This window comes from Salvelinus sp. IW2-2015, linkage group LG28 (genome assembly GCF_002910315.2).
Source record: "Salvelinus sp. IW2-2015 linkage group LG28, ASM291031v2, whole genome shotgun sequence".
NCBI classification, from domain to species: Eukaryota; Metazoa; Chordata; class Actinopteri; order Salmoniformes; family Salmonidae; genus Salvelinus; species Salvelinus sp. IW2-2015.
The window spans coordinates 21,569,949-21,579,433 of NC_036868.1; the positions used below are offsets into that span (position 1 = coordinate 21,569,949).

The 9,485-nt window shown below is 46.4% G+C and overlaps 1 pseudogene; it reads right to left on the reverse strand.

Moving 5' to 3' along the window:
- The window catches only part of LOC111954124 (gephyrin-like), a 151,094-nt pseudogene that overhangs the window by 35,177 nt on the left and 106,432 nt on the right, over window positions 1-9,485 (reverse strand).

The following is a 9,485-nucleotide window of genomic DNA, read 5'->3' on the forward strand; positions in this document are numbered from 1 at the left end:
CCCACCGCTGTAAGCATGGAAGACGGTATGTGTTGTAGTTGCCCCCTCTGCTGTAGACAACTGTTCTGTGATTTATTAAGAAATTCAAGGCACACTTAAACCAGCTATGGACAACAGCATCTGCAGCAATACGCCATCTCCTATCTGTTCTGCTCATAAGTGGGACTATAATTTAGTCTGTCAGGAAGGGCTATTTGACCAAGAAGGAAGGGATGAAGTGCCTGCATCAATGGCTCGGCCTCCACAATCACCTGACCTCAACCCAATTAGAGATGATGTCGGGATGGTTGGACCTAGTGAAGGAAAAGCAGCAAACAATGCTCAGCATATGTGGAAACACCTCAACACTGTTAGAAAAAGCACTTCCAGGTGAAGCTGTTGAGATATGCCAAGAGCTGTGCCAAAATGTCATCAAGGCAAAGGGTAGCTACTTTGAAGAACCTCAAAATCAAACTATAATATTTTGATTTTGTTAACCACTTTTTTTGGTACTACATTGATTCCATTTGATTATTCCATAGTTTTGATGTCAAAATAAAGACAAAACATTTAAGGAGTAGTGTGTCCGAAACTTTTAACTGGACTTGTTGTGTATTAATTCTGTGTAAGACACTTGTCCCTGTGTCCTCTCTTGTCTCTGTCTGTCTGTCGTCTCTCTCTCTCTCTCATCTCTCTCTCCTCTCTCTCTCTCTCTCTCTTCTCTCTCTCTCTTCTCTCTCTCTCTCTTCTCCTCTCTCCTCTCTCTCTCTCTCTCTCTCTCTCTCTCTCCTCTCTCTCTCTCCTCTCTCTCTCCTCCTCTCTCTCCTCTCGCCTCTCTCTCTTCTCTCTCTCTCTCTCTTCTCTCTCTTCTCTCTCTCTGCCTCATCTCTCCTTCTCTCTCTCTCTCTCTCTCTCTCTTCTCTCTCTCTCCTCTCTCTTAACCTTCCTGTTTCTCTCTCTCTCCTCTCCTCTCTCTCCTCTCTCTCTCTCTCTCCTCTCTCTCCCTCCTCTCTCTCTCTCTCTCTCGCTCTCTCTCTCTCTCTTTCCTCTCCCGTCAGGTCACAGTGCGGACATGGACATTCACCAAGGCTGGCCCAGCGAGACACGCGCATTCCCCGTCTTGACAGCGACCATGTTGTTTCTAATAACAGCAGTGGAATAATTCCAAAGGTAAGCGGAAGAACAAAGCCAGGTGTAACTAACGTGTAATCTCTCTCTCCTACCTCTGCCTAGCAGCACAGAGAAGAGAAGCTCCAGTGCACGGATTTCTCTTGACCAAATTCCCTGTCTTTTAAGCTGACGCTTCCACAGCATATTTCAGATTGTTAACATGAGCCTCAGTTAGCCCCTGGCACAACATCACTCGTGTGCACGAGCGGATGCACGAATGCTCATGTATGAACACACACGCACACATAGACGTGCACAAACAATTGTCCTGCTACAGGGGAAGCTCTAAGTCGCTTCTTCAGAGCGTGTGGTAGAGTGCTTACTTGATCTTAGGATATTTTCTTTGCTGCTGCATCGTGACTGCACCTGGCGAATGAGAGAGGGAGAGCGAGAGAGAGAGAGAGAGAAAAAAGAGACACAATGAGATTTTTATAGACCAGGATGCCTTTTCGACATGTTTGAAAGATGAGATGTTTTCACAACAGTCAAAAAAGTGACTGAGAAAGAGGTTCGTGACACTACACCTATCTTGCACTTTGTCCTTCCATACAGATGTCTTCCGCTTCCTGACCTCGTATCATTATCCTCTTTTATATGGTGCATAMAATCTCATTGACATAGCAGCACTGTAAATCACATGGGTAATACTAATTCAAGTGCCTCTTGTCTTGCTTGATACAGTGATAGCGGCTGGAATAATTTCACTGAGCTAAAACAGGTTAGCTCAATTCACAGATATACCTGGATGAGTTAGACTGAGCTAAAATAGATGACTTAAATTKAAATTCACAGATATAGTGGACAAAGGCAACAACATCCATATTGATTAAACATTGATAATAACAGATATATTAAAAGCAATAACAGCAGTATTGATAGTGGCTGCTCAGATGTGGAGCAGGAGGGCTGGGTTTCTCTGAAAACCTCTGATTCTATGGGAACGATAAGCTAACGCTAACGCTAACGCAGAAGAGTGTAGCTAGACAGAGGGAATGGTTAGAGTGAGGCGCTACAGTAAGTACAGCCCTCACACACTCTATGTGAATGTGTGTGTGTTGAGGGGGTGGGGGATTACGATCAGTTTTAGCTCAGAAATTATGTCTGTGTCTCTATTCCGTTTTGTCTCCTGTCTACCTGTCTGCCTACTTGTCTACCTGTCTGTCTCTATTTCTTTCTGTCTCCCATCTACCTACCTGCCTACCTGTCTGTCTCTGTATGCCTGCGTGTCTGGTTGTCTGTCTTATCTGCTCCATGTCTATGTGGCTCTGCAACATGTGCCCCCCCCCACTACAACTACTGCAACACCGCTGGGTACTGCACAGCCAGAGGCGGGAGAGAGGGGCAAGGGGGATGTAGGGGAGGGAGGGAGGGATAGCAGGATGTGGTCCCATAGCCAAGAGAAAAGCAAAACGACCAGACAAGACTGCAGCTCAACTAATGAACTAAAAGAGAGAGAGAGAGAAAGAGCGAAAGGAAGAGAGAGAGAGTGTGCACTACTGGAGCAAACTGATGTCGTCTACAGACATTCTGCAACACCAGACACAGATACTAAAAGCAGAGCATGTTAGGGAGAGAGAGAAAGAAAGAGAGATGGCAAGAAAGACAGAAAAACAGAGAGAAAGCCAGAAACGGAGGGCGGCAGCTCCTCATTGATGGGGGGGGGGATAGTTACTCGAGAGCTGAAGGTCCTATGGCTCCTGCGATCATCTTTAAGCCCCTCCAACCTACACTGGAGCTAGTAGGAGATAAAGCATCATCACAGGCATCAGTGAACATCAACTCCCAGGATGCATCAGTACTGTACCACAACACAACAACAGAGACAACAAGAGAGCGAGACACAAGGAACAACAATCGACTGCTAGCAGAAGGGAGAAGGGATAGGGTAAGGGGGAGTGTGTGAGAGAGGGAAAGTTACGAGGTTGAGAGAGAGAAAGAGAGGAGAGAGAGGGAGAGAAAGGGGGAGTGAGAGAGAGGGGTAGAGAAAAGAGGAGGAGAAAGAACGGGATGGGAAACAGAGAGATCCCTTTATCTGTATGTCTGCACTGCATGCTGCCCGCCTAGGTGGAAGGACAACAGTCGTTTCTGAGGGGAGTATGCAAATCCAGAATCATTGTTGCATTTTATAAGATCATCGTTCCTGTAAATCTAGAGTAATGTAGATGGCCTTTTGACGCAGTTTCAGTGTTAACATTTGGACGATAGTGTTAATCGAACGCATCATATGTCGTCTGAGAGTCCCTAAAATGTTCGTAATTTGAGTCCTCCTCACCAATATAGCACTACATGACAGCGTGGGTCGCGCCTCTAATGTAGGGCGGTCGATCAACTACCACCACTCACAATACTTCTGCATGTGACGATGTGGACTCAGTGACGTTCCATAATACGAGGTGTATAGAGGTTTGAAACGTCATGGTAGCGCGTCTCGCTGTGCGGCGGCAGCGGTGGTTGTACCGAGACAATGCCATCTTGCTCTACCCTTGAGCTGTTGTTGAGGTAGGCTTGCTCTCTAGGCAGCATTGGGTGACATATGCTCTAACTAGATACTCTCACTGTGTTGGATTTATGTTAGTGAGAGATTGATGTTGGAAGGGATATGGTGGGAATTCAATCTGCAATTAGATGGGACAGTGGGAGACACAATAGATCTTCTGTAGGTAGCGATTTATTGTATAAGAAATAAATAGAAAGTTGGCAGCGGGACTAATAGGCAGGGTTGTCAAGACTAAGTTTGCCAGTATTCACTCTTCATTGAGGTCCGAGGGCCAATCACGAATAATGTGTAATAATTTCCATGTCGAGTTGAAAAACTGTAATAATAGTTCCTCTACAGACTTGTTCTGGAATGTTCTAGTCCTGGGACTGTCGTAGCTTTGCATTTCATGTGATTTAGTGAGGACATGGACCGTAGTCGAACTGGATTGAAATGTAGTTGTCCCATTATCATTCTACGACATTTGTGTTTATAGCATGTTAAAGCTTATTTGAGTTTCGTTTCGTTGCGCCTGAAGAATTTAATTTGTTTGCAAATTCAATATGTCAAAATATGGATCTCGCTTCGTGTGCCCGGAATTGCGGACCAAATGTGTTTGTACATCCAGCTCTAATGGTCGGATGCAATAAGTTTAATAACAATGTTTTGACAGCTTAAAGCACAGGCCTCAGTAGGTTCATCATGATTTGAGGTCAGACTTTATCTAACCTGTGAGCAACCAAATAATGTGAGTTATCACTGAGCCTGGATATTTTAGAGAGAAGATTACAGAACAACAATGTCAAACACTGAAGAGAAAGAGGCACTTTCAACCAGTACAGCCAAACACAAACAAAGCCTAAATATCATTCCTACGCTCACTTAAAACTAAACTACACTGCTCAGACCATGCTAACGTAGGTTGGGCAAAAAGTTGCCATACATATATTTTGGTATAATGTATAGTCAGTCAATTTTGTTTCTGTATTGGTCAGAATATTGGTCACTTTTTATGGTGTGTTTGAACTGATTTCTGTAATGTGTGTCACACTCAGTGTCCTGGGTTGTGTGTGTGTGTGTGGTGTGGTGTGTGTGTGTGTGGTGTGTGTGTGCTGTGTTGTGTTGTGTGTGTGTGTGTGTGTGTGTGTGTGGTGTGTGTGTGTGTGTGTGTGTGTGTGTTTGTGTAGTGTGTGTCTAATATGTGTGTCTGTGTGGGTGTCTATTACTGTGTGTTCTGTGTGTGTAGTCAGGCACAAAACTATGTGGTACATATGTAATGTACCGAGGACTTTGAGGTGGTGTGTACATTGTATAGTGTCGTTGCGCTGTGGTGTGTGTCGCAATATGGGACGTGTGTGTGATGAGCATGAAGGCGAGTTGACCTACTGTTGGCTTTCCTCCAGGGCCCTCACGGAGAGAGTTCAGGGTCATGGAGTATGAAGTTCTACTCGAAGCGTAATAAGGTACTGCTAACTTTGCGCCAGGTAAACCCCCTTACATTTCTTCTACCCTCTGCTGATAAACCCCAGTGGGGCGCTCGCTCCTCACCATAGACAAGGGCCAAGTCAGCACACAAGCATAAGGCCTTCAGAGAAACAAAAGACACTGTTAGAGAGCCCTGACAGACATCACAGAGGATACGTAGAACACAGGGGAGGTGTCCAGGATGCACAAGCACAGAAGGACGTCGCCATCATCTAGGACAGCCTGCTCTCGGCGCTCCTTTGTGGTGATGCAGATCTGGAGCTCATACTACAGGAAAGATAGTGAGAGACTGTAGGGAAGAGAGGGAGGAGAGGCAGGAGAGGCAGGAAGGTACGTGTTGGATGTATTGCCTAGGGGAGCACACACAATATGAAAGGTTCCAGTAGGAATTTGGCACACAGAGTAGTTTGGGTAAGTAGTCTTTTCTAGGCGTTTTGGCTTGATCTGTTCTAACAATACCTCTCTCTCACCAGGCATTTTAGCAAAGCCCATACAATGAACAGTACAGTAGGCTTGGAGATAGAGTGTTCAGTCACATACCCCTGCTCAGGCCTCTCTAGAAACTCACCAGCCGTTCTTCTCTCTCATCCGTCATCCATCTAGTTGTGTGTGTGTGTGTGTGTGTTGTGTTGTGTGCGTGGGTGTGTGTGTGTGTGTGTGTGTGTGGGTGTGTTGTGTGTGTGTGTGTGTGTTTGTGTGTGTGTGGTGTGTGTGTGTGTGTGTGTGTGTGTGTGTGTGGTGTGGGCAGCTGGGCAGGGAGAGCAGTTCTTGTAGCGTTTTTGTTTTGTGGCTATTTTATGTGGTGTTGGCTTTTGTTCAGTCTATGAGAGATGTGCACATCATGTCCTGTACGCAGAGCATAGCTGTGTGTGTGTGTGTGTGGTGTGTGTGTGTGTGTGTGTGGTGTGTGTGTGTGTGTGTGTGTGTGTGTGTGTTTGGGGTGTGTGTGTGTGTTGTGTGTGTGTGTGTGTGTGTGTGTGTGTGTGTGTTGCGTGTGCGTGTGTGTGGTGTGTGTGTACGGGCGTGGCACACGTGTGTGTGAGGTGCGTGCGTCTGTGGTGTATGCTCGTGCTTCTCTCTGTGTGTGTGTGTGTGTGTGTAGTGTGTGTGTGTGTGTGTGTGGTGTGTGGTGTGTGTGGTGGTGGTGTGTGGTGGTTGTGTGTTGTGTGTGTACCACAGTAGCTTGCACTCAGTTTAGCCGAGGAGTGCATGTGCAGCGTGGCGTCACTCTCTATGGGATGCTTCGTCCCTATCCCGCGATCGACCCTTGAGTAGTGTAAGAGGGCATCTCTCACCCCTCACTCTCTCCCTCCTCGCTCCCCCCTCTCCCCTCTGTCCCCCTTAGGGTCTTGCTCTGGCAAGTGAGTGTTGTCTTTTGAGGGCCACAGAAGCATTTGTCCGTCCTTCCCCACTCTGTCACTATCCTCTCTTCCATCCCTTTCTCCCGTAGGACAGAGTGGTGCTAGAAGGGTTTGAACTCTCACTCTCCTTCCTCTCTCTCCTAGTCTTGCGTAGACACAGCGCCAAAATACCTGGTTGTCACACTGCCTTTGGAAGTCTGGAGAAGTTGTATTGCAAAAACGCGTTGATGGACAGTAGGATTTTGATTGGTGTTACATTTCAAAGAACCCTCCCACATGCTCGTTGTGCTACGTGTTATGTTCGTCACTGCTTTCAGACGCGGGTAGGACACATTTTGCAGTGAGTGTTCTGTGTGCTAGTATTGCAACATGGCAGAAAGTGGTAAAAAACCTGGAGGAAAAAGTGAATTGTGTGCTCCATACACAACCAGTATATGGACACATGTTTACCCGTTCTTTCCTCATGTCCTGTTGCACCTACTGCACTAATCTAGTGAGTACCTCTGGAGCTCCGCCCAAGCAAGACACTTGATTGTTTGATATTTTGCAATGCGTCACTGATGTTTAAGCGGGTTCAAATTCCCTCCTATTTAGCAATTTTTCTACCTGGACTTCCCTGGCTCCCCATGTAAGGACGAGGCTACTCTCCCGTTCCTCCTCCTCCCTGCCCCATGTCACTCCCTCTCCGTCTTCCTCTCCTCCGAAATCCCCTCTTTGCATAATTTGTCGGACAGCGCTTTGTTTTTGCTGAGCCCAGCCAGAAACACAGGAACAGTGGCTGTTCCCTCGTCCCCGCGAGCCGCTTGTTTACCTCGTCCGTTATTGGCCAATTCCTTTCCCCTAGGCAGCGGTAAGCTTGCGGCGTCCGTGTCTCGCCTAGCCGTCCACTCCGAGACCTTTCTCCCTGACGTCGGCCTCCGTGTCGCCACTCGCTATTCACAGCCGCCCCCTCCGCATTGATCTCTGTGGAGATCGCCATGACAACCCATGTCAGGCCGTTTCCGCGGCGACTATCGGGTTGCGTTGTAAAGCAATTATGGTTTGTTTTCATGTGTGTGTGTGTTGTGTGTGTGTGTGTGTGTGTGTGTGGTGTGTGTGTGTGTGTGTGTGTGTGTGTTGTGTGTGTGTGTGTGTGTTGTGTGTGTGTGTGTGTGTGTGTGGTGTGTGTGTGTGTGGTGTGTGTGTATATTCTGTTCCATTAGGTTAGTTTAATAGGCTGGTGTAGAGTCAGGATTTTGCCTAAGGGTAGGCATATTTGCTGCAGGGCCTAAGAGCTCTGCCTACACACACACCAGACAGACAGACACACACAGACAGACAACACACAGACAGACACACACACATGGACACTTAGCGTTACTCACATGGAACAAAGCAAAACACACCCTTCAATCAGTTCTACTACACACAGCGCATACTTCATACATGATATATAAACACTCTCATCAGTGCAGTTCACATGTTCTTCAAAACATCAATGGCAGCCGTCCCAGTCACAAATACACCTACACACACTCCGTGCACAAGTACGCTACAGTGCAGTGTGCCTCAAATAGACTTTCAGTAATTCCTTCTTTTGAATTACACTGTTGGGCATAAAGTCATATTCACTTTTTCCAACACTGCAGTGTGTGCGTGCGTGTGTGTGTCTGTGTGTGTGTCTGTGTCGTGTGCTGGCTGTGTCTGTGTCATGCGTGTCTGTGTGCGTGGTTGTGTGTGTGTGTGTGTGCTGTGTGTGTGTGTGTGTGTGTGTGTGTGTGTGTGTGTGTGTGTGTGGTGTGTGTGTGTGGTGTGTGTGCTGTGTGTCTGTCAAGTGTCTGTCTTAAGTACTGTAGTGTCTGTACGCAAACTGTTTGATTTAAGTGACCTGTATTAAAACGTCTGTGTGTATGTGTCTGTACATTTTGTGTCACTCATGCATACAGTATACCTCTCTTTCTCTGTTTTCCAAGGAAAGGGAGGGAGGGAGAGAGGGAGGGAGAGAGGGAGGGAGAGAGGGATAGAGGGAGAAAAGGTGGAGTGTATGATGTCATGCTTTGCTCTACCCGTTTTCTCCAACACATTTGCTTCTGCACCCTTTTCTGCACTTTTTCTCCGCACTCTCTCACTCTTTCCTCTCGGTGCTCTTTTCGTCTGTCCACTAAGTCGTTGTGCTCTCTCTCTCTCTCTCCTCTCTCTCTCTTCTCTCTCTCTCTCTTCTCTCTCTCTCTCTCTCTTCTCTCTCTCTCTTCTCTCTTCTCTCTCTCTTCTCTCTCTCTCTCTCTCTCTCCATGGCTTTCTGGTGGTAAATCTCTTAGTAAGTGTTTTGTCTAGTGAAGTTCTGTTGTCTGTCTCTTCCACCTGTGTTGGTGTGTCTCACCTCTGTCCATTCCTAGTGCCACCCAATGTAGCAGCATCATCCACCGTTCTCATACGGTTATGCCCAAACGTTACATGAATGTTAAGGAGCCGTTTAGGCCTAGTCACTGAGACCCGATCCCTCTTCCGCTTAGTATATATCACGTTAGTATTACGCTAGTGAGGAACAGAGTTGTTGACAAGTATAGAGAATATAACAGATTTGCTGTTAAGGTTGACTTTCGAAGGGGTTCCCTTGCAGAGCTGGCTAGATCGATTTCATTAGAGACACCCATATATTGTGTTTTTTATGTTGTGTAATACATCTTGTTGAGTTCATAGGTTATTTTTGTGTTAGTTTGTAAAAAATGTCCATGTTAGACATATAATGGTACTGTTAGTCCTGATCAAAAACCTTTCAGAAGAAGGTACACCTGTAATGTTCTGAATCTCATACTTAGTTGTTAATTTTGTCTTCATTTTGCTTTCTATGTATTGAAGGTTGATTTTTTCTATGTATTCTGCAAGTTGATCTTTCTATGTCTTCTGTAGACTTAGTAACTCCCCTTCTCCCATCCCTCCTGTCTCTCCCTTTCACTCCCCCTCCTCCCCCCTGTATCTTAGCTCTCTCTCTCTCTCTCTCTCTCTATCATTCTCATACATCTCTCTCGCTCTTT